General features: G+C 39.7%; 1 protein-coding gene across 1 annotated transcript in view; it reads left to right on the top strand.

Moving 5' to 3' along the window:
- Nucleotides 1-12,237, top strand: part of RYR3 (ryanodine receptor 3) — a 461,910-nt gene that overhangs the window by 40,231 nt on the left and 409,442 nt on the right. The gene's annotated exons all lie outside the window — the stretch shown is intronic.

Below are 12,237 nucleotides of genomic sequence, written 5' to 3'. Positions count from 1 at the left end.
TATGAGTTAATCTTTTTTAGTAAAAATACTGTGTTCTGCTCACCTGGGATGAATTTTTTTAAATTAATCATTTTCTTTTTAATTTATTCTTTTATTGAAGGAAAATTGCTTTACAGAATTTTGTTGTTTTCTGTCAAACCTCACCCATGGTGAAATTTACTAGTTGTTTGTTTTGTTGGTTGTTTGCCAGTCACAGCTTCACAAGCTTGCTCTGCACATCACCTCTAGTGCCATGGTGGCTATGGTACTTACTGTTTATATTGCTGCAGAAGCTCTGTGTCATCTGCACATTTAAAGATTTCAAAGTCTATTAGCTCCAGGAGGTGTTAGAACTCAGTTGAATCCATTCATTCCTTCCCATATTTCCAGTGTGTCTAAAACTATCTCCTCTCCATTATACAGAACAGCACTGATGAATTTCATGGCGATGTTTTTGAAAATAGAATTTGGTATGGAACCTTGGCAGTTTTATGACATGTTTCATACATATAAAAATACATAGTACCTCTATGTAAGGTACAAAGACTAAAATGAACATACGTACTTATTATTCAGCTTAGCCAACATTATCAATAACTGTATGTGTCTCTAACTGTATTTCTTTCCCTCCTCCCCAGAGGTAACTCCTGGCCAAAATTTTGTATTTGTTATTCTCTTGCTTTTCTTTAAGATTGGCTACATTTCTCTAAGCACTAATAAACAATGTTTGTATTTTTTTTTAATTTTTATATAAATGGTGTCATATTCTTCTGGAACTTGTTACTTAATAATGTGAGCTTCATTTATGTTGACATATATAGTTCTCATCAGTTAATCTTCAATTGTCCTATGGTATTCCGATGCACACATTTATCACAGTGTATTTATCCTGTCAGTGGAGAGTTTAGGATTTTGTGTGTGTGCGCGTGCGCTCTATGCCATGAATATTCTTGTACTTGTGTGAGAACTTCTGCAGGATATAGACCTATAAGGGAAATTGATGAGCTGTGTGCATCTTCATTCATATTGTATCATGTATTCCAGAGTGGTGCTAGATTACATTCCCACCATCATTGTCTGTAATCTGCTTTGTTCTGTGTTCTTGCTGTACTGGTTTTTGTTGGACTTGTATATTTTTTGCAGATCTGACAGAGTGAAACGATGTCACGTGGTGTTTAATTCTTATTACTTTTGCAATTGGGCGTCTTTTTCATGTACTTACCAGACATCTGTGTTTTTTTCCCTTAATCTCCGCTTGTGACTTTTTCCCATGTTTATACCGAGTTACTTTCTTTTCTAAATAATTTGTAAGAGTTCTTAGATCTTATAATGTACATTATACAGTAAATTTTAACTGTTAAGCTGTGGGCTATATGTTTCAAACCTCCCAATTTTTGGCCTATACTTTTATATTGTTTTTTAATAAAACTGTATTTTTAGTTTTAATGCAATCAGGTGTATTAGATTTGCAAGATATGTGACATTGTTTGTTTCCTGTTATGTGATCTTTATTTATCACAATGCCCAAAGTATTCTTATCTTCTAAAATTTTAAAAGTTTTTCGTTTTACATTGAAATACTTAATCCACTGGAATTGATGTTATATGTGTGGTGAAGTGAGGATCTACTTTTATTTTTCAGGTAGCTAACCAGTTGTCTAGATGTCACTTACTGTAATGATTTATACTTTTACCTCTATCAATATCAAGATTGTGTACATGTCTACATGCAAGTTAATACTCTTTGATTATAAGCAATAGAAAATATCACTAAAGTGGCCTGTTAAGCTAATATGAAACTTATGTGTCTCATGCAATAACTACCTGGGGAAAGGCAGTTCAGGCAGACAAAGCAGTTCAAAAGCATCATCAAGAGCTTGAACTTATTTTACATTACAACTCTGCCATCCTTCTCATCAACATTTTCTTCATGGTTACAAGGTAGCTGCTGCACCTCCAGGGATCATATCTATGTTCATGTCTGGAAGAAGAGGGAGAATTGTAAAGGGCAAAGATCCAGTCTTTATGATGCTTTTCCTTGTATTTTTTAGGAAGAGAAATTTTTCCTGAGGAAATCTTATTGTATACAACTGTTAAAAAAAAATGCTAGCCTTAGCTTAACGGAGATTAGGAATTTAAATAGACTGTTTAATTGGGCAGCCTCTGATGCAGAAGAGAGCAAGATGGAGTGAGGCAGAAATAGGTGTTGAGTGAGCTAGCTTAACAGGATCTGCTACAGTGGCCTGTTTCTGAGTTTTCCATTGGTAATACTTACACTTTTCCATTGGTATATGCTTATGTTGAGCGCAACACCACATTATCTTACTATAATTTTAAAAGAGTGTTGTGGTAGGGCATGTTCTCCTTTCTTATTCCCTATTCTTCTCTCAAGCATCTTAGCTATTCTTTTTTTTTTTTTTTAAGAACTTTTTATTTTGGATTGGGGTACAGCCGATTAACAATGTGGTGATAGCTTCAGGTGAACAGCCAAGGGACTCAGCCATACGTATACATGTATCCATTCTCCTCCAAACCCCTCTTTCATCCATGCTGGCACATAACATTGAGCAGAGTTCCATGTGCTATACCGTAGGTCCTTGTTGGTTATAAATATAGCACTGTGTACATGACCTTCCCAAAGTCCCTAACTATCCCATCTTATCTAGTCTTACTTCTTTTATACTCCATGTAATTTTTAGAATTATCAAGTTAAGCACATGTGCACACACACACACACACACACACACTGGTTATTTTTTGTGTGTGTTGTACTGAATTGATATATTAATTTGAAGGTAATTGACATCTTTATATCTTTGTTCTCTTTGATCATGGTCCATTTATTCAGGTCTTCTTTAATCTCTTTCAGTAATGGTTATGAGTTTCTGCTGAAATTGATAGATTTGAAAACATAATGATAACTACAAGAAAGTGTGGAATCAATGGCACATTACCTTGTATGTCAAATAAATATACAGGCACATAAAACAGTAATCAGCACTTTACAAGGACTTGTACAAACAAGGATACAAATCAAACACGTTAGGATGTTTTTCTATGAGTGCTCTGGAATTGAAGTAGAAATCAAAGTGAATGGGCCAGTGTTGATTTTCCGGGCCAAGAGGTAAAGAGTGTTATCAGCTCAATGTTAAAAAAGTTAAAAAATTGTAAGTCCTATAATCCTTTGTTAATACATTTTTTCCTGGTTTATTTGTTATTATTTAAATCTTGTTATATTTTTAAATTTTGTTTTGTTGGTTTTCATGCTTTTGGTTTTTTGGATGTTGATCTTAGAACCAGCCATTTAAAAAATTTCTTAATATTTCTGTTTGTCTTTGGATTCTTTGGGCTTTCTGTACATGAAAGTTTATACATTGCACACAATGAAGGGGTTTTTCTTTTGTGATATCGCATAGTACAGTGCTATATAGGACTAGTAATAGTGGATATACTTGTTTTAATTTTTAAAGGGACTGTTGCCAGTGTTTTAATCACTGAAGATGACTTGGCAAGCTCCCTCCACTTCTTGGTTTGCTGGAGCAGGGAAAAGAGGGTGGGGGTATTGGTTGTTTTTTAAAATTCTTTGTGAATTAATATTCCAGTGCTTTTTCTTTAGTAAGATCATCATGCCATTTTTCTACCTTATTCCATTAATGTGATTGGTGCAACATCAGAAAGTATATTTATGTACTCAATCTTAGTATCCCTGGATTGTGCTCAATTAGATTATGACATATCTTCTACTCTGTTGGATTCAGTTTGCCATTATTTTGTTGTTGTTTTAATTTATACTCATGAATGAAGCAGTCTTTGTCTTTTCTGCTATTCTCCTTAAGTGGTTTTAATTTCATAAAATAGGGAATATTTCCTATGTCTTACCTCTAATGAAGTGTTTTAAGACTAAATTAACTACGGCCATAAAATGGTTGTATGACTGTGGACCAGTTACTCAAATCTCATTAAGTTTCACTCTCCACATGAATAAATGGGGACGATAATAGTACCAGTGCAATGAAATTATTGAGAGGATTCATTGAAATAACCTTATGAAGCTTTTAGCTCATCGACTGACATTGCAGGAAGCAAGTTTACAAAAAAATGATACATAGAGTTGTATTATCCTTCATTAGTCCCTTTTCAACTGTAAACATATGGACGTGCTCTTTTCTTATGGAAAACAGGTTGCCTTTTATGTGCTGTAATTACACAAGCATGGATATTTGAAACCACTGAACGCACCAGGATTGATTCCTCTGGAGCACAGTTAGAATAACCAAGCATCAGAGGGCAGGTCAATGGGGGCAGAAGTTTGTTCCTTGGCTTAAAACTCACTCCTAATTTGACATCTGCAACTAGCAATGGCTAGTGCAAAACAAATTCCCTCAGTTTCTTGAATTATAACTTGTCTTTTAACAAATTAAGTTCAACCTTATGCAAGCTGTTACGGGAAATACGAAGAGAATTGAGACTGGGATGCAGAGTACCGTCTTGAACCGAAGTCAACAAGGAAGCCCCTAGGTGAATGCTTGAGCCCCACAGCTTCACTGAGGCAGTCTGCTGAGCCTTGATCCCATATGACTTTAAAGACAAAATAGCTCAGTTTTTCAACCAGGGGCGATTTTGTCTAGTAGAGGGTGTTTAGTGTTGTCCAGAGATGTTTTTGATTGTTATCCACTGGAGTGTTGGTGGCACTCCTGGCATCAGGTGGGTAGAAGCAGGAGATGCAACTGAACATCATACCATGCACAGGGTAGCCCTGATAACAGAGATCCAAAATAGCAATAATGCTAACTCTAAAACCTATTATGTTTTTAAGGGACTCTGAGTCATAGTATCTCTAGGTATCTTTTGGGTTTCTTGTTCAAAATTGTAAAAATTGTAGGCTCCATCCCTAGAAAGATTCCTTTCTTCCTCCTTGTTTTATTTATTTTTTTTTAAACTTTTTATTTTGTATTGGAGCATAGCCAATTAACAATGTTGTGATAGTTTCAAATGGACAGCAAAGGGAGTCTGCAATACATATATGTGTATCCATTCTCCCCTCAAGCTCTCCTTCCGTTCAGGCTGCCACATAATGTTGAGCAGAGTTCCTGGTGCTGTACAGTAGGTCTTTTTGATACAGTAATGTGTACACGTCCCTCCCAACTCCGTAACAATCCTTTTCCCCGGCAATCATAAGTTCATTTTCTAGGTCTGTGAGTCTGTTTCTGTTCTGTCCATAAGTTCATTTGGATCACTTCTAGTTAGATTCTGCATAGAGGGGACTATCCCTAGAGATGCTGTTTCAACTTGTCAGAACCTTAAAACATGGGTCTTTAAATATGCAGATGAATCTGATGTAGGTGATGCAGGAAGTTCACCTTAGGAAGTACTGAAACAGATCCAGTGTGAGCATTTTAATCAATGCATTGACCAAGTACACAGTACAAGAAGTACACAAGTACAAGAAGAGTAGAACAGAAGCAAGAATATTAGTGATTCATCGTCAGGAGCCAGGAGCAGCCAGGCTCTCATTGGCTTGTTCTCAAGGCACTCGCGTTTGTGAGGTGGTGGCTTCTTAGCCCAGTGACAGGCAGAGCACAGCTGAACGATTTCTGTCATTATCGAGCACTTTGTGCTCAGCCAGCCACATCTTCAGGGTCACTTCAGTGGTGAGGATCTGCCATTATTCTAGGCAGGCTACAAACAAGGCTGAGTGCTATGGATTAAATTTATAGTACTCTTCACAGAAATGTATTTATTGCAATCCTGGTTACCATTAGGGACAAGAATATCTAGAGGAAATTGCAAATCAGGCTTTATTTTCTGTTTGCCAGATTGTTCATTCTGGCTTTTGAATCATCTGTTTCTGCAGCAGTGTTAACTAATGTCACTTTGACCAAAAGTCCCTTTGTAGGATTCATCTTTGTATAATAGGTGCTTCTTTAGCTAATACTTACATAGCACTTAAATTTTCCAGGAGTTTTTCTAAGTAGTTGACACTGATGTTTTAATTTTTGAAACAGCCTTGATGAGTAGGTGCTATTATTATTCTCATTTTTAAGATAAGAAAATTGAGGAAGATAAGTGATTTCCCCCATAGTCACACAGAGAGTGCAAAAGGAGACCGAAGTCATTGCTTTGTTCCAGAGCCCATGCTCTCAGCCACTTGACCAAACCAACTCTCTCATTTTCTGTGATTATCGAATTAAATTTACAAAATGCTCATGCCCTAAAAGTTCATTGTTTAAAGATCTCTGCTTTTAAGTGGATGCTCTGCTTTATACATTTGGATCTTTAATTCCATGTTATTTCTCCAGATGTCCTAAATACCTTACTGCTGTTGACTGTGAAATACCTGTTGCAGGTCCTTAAACATGGTCACCGTAACAGATTCCATGTGGAACCTCTTGCTGGAGACTGAATCATTTCCTTGAGAATAGGAGAGAGAAGAGAAAAGGTATTACTTGTACAGAAAGGAAGTGGTTTTCAGGCATATCACTGGAATGAAGTGAAATGAAAGTCACTCAGTCATGTACCACTCTTTGTGACCCCATGGACTGTAACCTGCCAGGCTCCTCTGTCCATGGAATTCTCCAGCCAAGAATACTAGAGTGGGTTGACATTCCCTTCTCCAGGGGATCTTCCCCTACCCAGGAATCGAACCCAGGTCTCCTGCATTGCAGGCAGATTCTTCACCATCTGAGCCACTAGGGAAGCCCCATCACTGGAATATCAATTAGCAAATTACTTCTCAGTTACCACTTGGGGATTATTCATAGGTATTTCCAAATTTCATTTTCTCTACCACTCAGGTGAGCCATAGGCAATTGACTAGAGTGAAACCAGAGAGAAGGCAAAGCTAGAAACTGATGTTAGTGTTAGGAAGTCACTTTTGAGTGAAACAAAAAATATTTTTTAACTTCTCAACTTGGTATTTGTCCCCAGTATTTAAAAGTTGACTATAATGATAAAGTAATATAATAAATTCCCCTTTTTTCCATCCAAGAGTGGAAATGTAGCCAGAGCATGGTTGTGAAAACAGTATTCAGCCAGGCAGTTGGCATTTACGTCATGAATTAATTATATCATTTCATTCCATTTCATTTTTATATTCTCCCAGAACCAAGTTAGCTGTTGAATACAACTTACCTTTGAGCATTTGTGTTCAATTTTTTTATTTTCTTAATATTAGGTAGTTAAAAAACTTAAATATATTTAATGCCCTCATATTTTGCTCCTAAAATTCTTTTCACAGTGTCAAAGAAGAATTCGATTTAAGGATTTCAGTGTGAAATGGTTTTCTGTGATGCTTCTGGCCAAACTAAATGGGAAAGCAGTTTGCAAAGAAGTGACATTCAAAACTGGCAATGCTGATAACAAAGACAATTAGCACTACAGGTTATAACTACCTGACTGTATCAGCAGATTGCACATGGCTTGGAAATGTCACCTTTTATTTCCTTTCCTCAAGCCAATAAGTTTTAGACAGAAATTTCCATAAAGACAGTACTTCCTTTATCTGGAGGTCACTTATCCAGTATTTGAACATTTAAAATATAATTTGCGATGTAATAAGCAGAGGCCTCCAAACAACCGAAATGAATGTCACAAAGCCAAGACACTAAGTGCGTGTATTCACTCACCGCAAAGGGCCATAACCAAACGGCATTTCTTCTTAAGTTAGGTAGTTCTAATTGTTTTGCTCATTAGGATTTCCAGACCACTGCACAGTAGAAGATGGGAGAAAGGAAGGAATGACAAACTGCATAGGCAAAAGCACAACATTTCTGGTTGATAGCTAGAAAATGAACCAAACCCTGGAAGTCAAAAACAAGCGAAGAGAAGTGCCCTGGGGCTGTTCAGATGGGCCGCCTAGCACAGTAAGGGCACAGAATCATTGTCTAACTTGATTAAATGAGTGTATTACGTTCAGTAGAGGCAGTTTAATAAAGCAAAAGTTTAGAATCCATTTTAAAAGAGATTAATCCATTATTTTGCCCTGAGAAATTAGTGAACAGTCCCTAATAACAGGACAATATCATATCAGAAGTGCCGCTACAGGGAGCCCAGTCTGGCCTCTGCGATGGCCTGGAGGGGTAGAATGGGGAGAGGGGTGGCTTGGGAGGGAGAGGATGTATGTGTCATTGTGGCTGATTCACGTTCTTGTGCCGCAGAAACCAACACAGTGTTGTAAAAATTTAAAAAAGCACTGGGGAAAAAAAAAAGTGCTGCTAACTTCAGATGGTAGAAACAAGTTGTGATGTTGTCCAGAGTAGTAATTGTCAGGTTGTGGAGCCCCTTTTTGTTTTACATGACACGGGGACCCCAGAGTCTGGAAGTGATGGAGCGGACACACGGTTAAAGTGCCCATCTTGCGAGTGCATTTGGGAATTCATGGGCTGTGTTGCAGCCACCTGCACGCAGCGGCGGGTGCTCTTTGTCACATTTTCCCTTGTAATTCCCCCTTGTGTTCTGCCTTCGTCAAGCTCCTGCTATCTTTGGTGACTTCAGCCTACGTGTTGACAGTTCATCTGGGGTTTCATGTAAGACAGCCTGAAAATCTGTTCCATCCCCACACAGCACAGTTCCTGGGGGAGGCAGCCTAAGTCTGAAGTCAACTTCTCTCACACCATGCAGGTTACGTTGGGATGATCATTGCAGGGTGCCTCATGTGCCTGAAATGAATTTGAGGGCTTTATGGTTAGCCGTTTTGTTTTGTTTTGTTTTGTTTTTTTTGTATTAAAAAAATTTTTTTAGTCTGGAAAACCAAGCTGGGACCCACAGTAATACAAGTTGGGTGGTGGTGGGTAGGGGCAGATTTTTTTCTATGTCATGGCCTGTGAAGAGTCCATACTCAAAGCTATGACCAGGAGGCTATCACAGACTTGGTCAAGATAGGTAAGTGACACTAATTATTTAGCTCCATGAACGGAAGCTTGTTAGAGTCTGGTTTTCCTAGCAGCAGCTTCTCTAATTAAGCCGATTTGCATTTTAATTTCCTTTCTGAAGAAGAGAAGGTTTAAAAGTATTTCATATTTTGCTAATTTCAACCACAGAGCAATAAGGAAAAAATGCCTCCCAATGCTGGGTTCAGCATTAGATAGACAGAGTCCTATTTAGAAATCTCCTTTATTTGGTGGCTGTTTATTAGGACTTGCTGCTGCTGCTGCTGCTGCTAAGTCGCTTCAGTTGTGTCCTACTCTGTGCGACCCCATAGACGGCAGCCCACCAGGCTCCCCCGTCCCTGGGATTCTCCAGGCAAGAACACTGGAGTGGGTTGCCATTTCCTTCTCCAATGCATGAAAGTGAAAGGTGAAAGTGAAGTCGCTCAGTCATGTCGGACTCTTAGTGACCTTCTAATAAGTCCTAATTAGGTGGCTCAGATGGTAAAGTAATGTGGGAGACCTGGGTTCGATCCCTAGGTCAGGAAGATCGCCTGGAGAAGGAAATGACAACCCACTCCACTACTCTTGCTTGGTGAATCCCGTGGATGGAGGAGCCTGGTGGGCTACAGTCCATGGGGTTGTAAAGAGTTGGACATGATTGAGTGACTTCACTTTCACTTTTCAGCCAGTCATGGGACACAGTGTTAGAGGCCCTCCCTGCCCTCAAGGTGCTTACATTCTGGTGGGCAAGAGACAAAGAGAAAGCATATGAATAAATACAGATTGTGACAGGACCCTGATATATTAACAGTGGTGTGTGAGAGAGGGTAGGGGTTGAGGAGCTCAGCATCGGGTTCCAGACTTAGACCTGAATGGAGTGGTGAAAGGGAAAGTCACTCAGTCATGTCTGACTCTTTGCAACCCCATGGACTATACAGTCCATGGAATTCTCCAGACCAGAATACTGGAGTGGGTAGCCTTTCCCTTCTCCAGGAGATCTTCCCAACCCAGGGATCAAACCCAGGTCTGCTTCATTGCAGGCAGATTCTTTATCAGCTGAGCCGCAAGGAAGCTCAAGAATACTGGAGTGGGTAGCCTATCCCTCCTCCAGGGGATCTCCAGACCCAGGGATTGAACCAGGGTCTCCTGTATTGCAGGCAGATTCTTTACCAACTGAGCTATCAGGGTAGTGAGTGAGCCACCATACACGGAAACTAGCAGAACAGCATGGCAGGCAGAGAGAATGGCAAGGTCAGAAGCCCTGAAAGGGAAAGGGCTTTACACATTCAGGGACTGAAATGAGACTGGAGTGGGTGGGTCCCAGTGACCCAGAGGGACACTGATGACAGTCAAGGTAGAGATGAAGGCAAAGGGGAGGTTTCGCTGGACCTTAGAGGGCACAGTAAGGCATTTGGATTTGTCCTGAGGAAAATTAGATACCACCGAAGGTTTGTAGCCAAGGAGTGCTTTGATTGCTTAAGTTCTATAAAGATTGCGTTTGACTGCTAAGATGGCCAAGGAAAATGAAGCAGGAAGTTTGAGTTCAGCACTGGCCAGAGCAGAGGTGGTTTGAGCTTGGGCTGAAGAGTCAGCCGTGAGGATGCTGTGAAGTGGCAAGATCGAATGTGGTTTGGAAGTGGTGCTGGTGGGAGCTGCCAAGGAACTTGGAGGAAGATAAGGGAGAGGATGGAATTGAAAGTGAAGATTTGAGTTTTGGACAACTGGATGAATGGTGGCATATTTGCAGTATTGAGGATGACACAAGAGGAGATTAAAAGATCGATCTGGGGCATAGTAACACTGAAATGCCTATTAGCCATCTAAGTGAAGAAATACATCTTACTTTTCTTGATTTGAGGTCCCCCTCTGGGGAATGTGGCAGACGCATGGTAGGCCTTACATCTGGTAAATATCATTAAATTGCAGAGAAGCTGCCTCTCAGTTTTTCAGTCTCAGATGTGAATGTCAATTCCCATCTCTCCTTATTTCATTTTGCCACAAGAATAAGTACATACATACGATACAAACATGAAAACCCTTTTGAGACTCGAAGAGATTCAAGGGAAGAATTGATTTTGATTGAAGAGTTTAAAAATCACATTGACAAAGTGATTTTTTTTTTTATTTTGGAGGTTAAAAAATCAACATCAGATCAGATCAGATCAGTCACTCAGTCGTGTCCGACTCTTTGCGACCCCATGAATCACAGCATGCCAGGCCTCCCTGTGCATCACCAACTCCCGGAGTTCACTCAGACTCACGTCCATCGAGTTGGTGATGCCATCCAGCCATCTCATCCTCTGTCATCCCCTTCTCCTCCTGCCCCCAATCCCTCCCGGCATCAGAGTCTTTTCCAATGAGTCAACTCTTCACATGAGGTGGCCAAACTACTGGAGTTTCACCTTTAGCATCATTCCTTCCAAAGAAATCCCAGGGCTGGTCTCCTTCAGAATGGACTGGTTGGATCTCCATGCAGTCCACGGGACTCTCAAGAGTCTTCTCCAACACCACAGTTCAAAAGCATCAATTCTTCGGCGCTCAGCCTTCTTCACAGTCCAACTCTCACATCCATACATGACCACAGGAGAAACCATAGCCTTGACTAGACGAACCTTTGTTGGCAAAGTAATGTCTCTGCTTTTGAATATGCTATCTAGGTTGGTCATATCTTTCCTTCCAAGGAGTAAGCGTCTTTTAATTTCATGGCTGCAGTCACCATCTGTAGTGATTTTGGAGCCCAGAAAAATAAAGTCTGACACTGTTTCCACTGTTTCCCCATCTATTTCCCATGAAGTGATGGGACCGGATGCCATGATCTTTGTTTTCTGAATGTTGAGCTTTAAGCCAACTTTTTCACTCTCCGCTTTTACTTTCATCAAGAGGCTTTTGAGTTCCTCTTCACTTTCTGCCATAAGGGTGGTGTCATCTGCATATCTGAGGTTATTAATATTTCTCCCGGCAATCTTGATTCCAGCTTGTGTTTCTTCCAGTCCAGCGTTTCTCATGATGTACTCTGCATATAAGTTAAATAAACAGGGTGACAATATACAGCCTTGATGTAATTGATCCTTATTTTGTACTGGGATACTGGATTGTACATTTTATAACCAAAGAGGAAGATTGGTGTAAGTTTTTGTACCATCATAAATAACAGTAGAAGTGCTTTAAGTCAGACAGTTAAGACTCTGAAGGTTCTGAGATGCTGAAGCACTTTAGTAGGAGACTTGCTTCCCTTAAGCCTGTACATGAACTCTCAGGAGTGACTTCAGTGTCTATATTCCTGAGGACAGTGGAGGCAATTTCTTAAGATATTCCCACCCCCACACCCCTGTATTTATTTTTTGCATGAAAAAGTTTGAGAATGGGAACTCAAAACATATCTTTTTCCCATA

The sequence above is a fragment of the Bubalus kerabau genome, chromosome 10 (assembly GCF_029407905.1).
Source record: "Bubalus kerabau isolate K-KA32 ecotype Philippines breed swamp buffalo chromosome 10, PCC_UOA_SB_1v2, whole genome shotgun sequence".
In the NCBI taxonomy this organism is placed as follows: domain Eukaryota; kingdom Metazoa; phylum Chordata; class Mammalia; order Artiodactyla; family Bovidae; genus Bubalus; species Bubalus kerabau.
The sequence above is the reverse complement of the archived record's forward strand: the minus strand, read 5'-3'. Positions and strand labels throughout refer to the sequence as shown.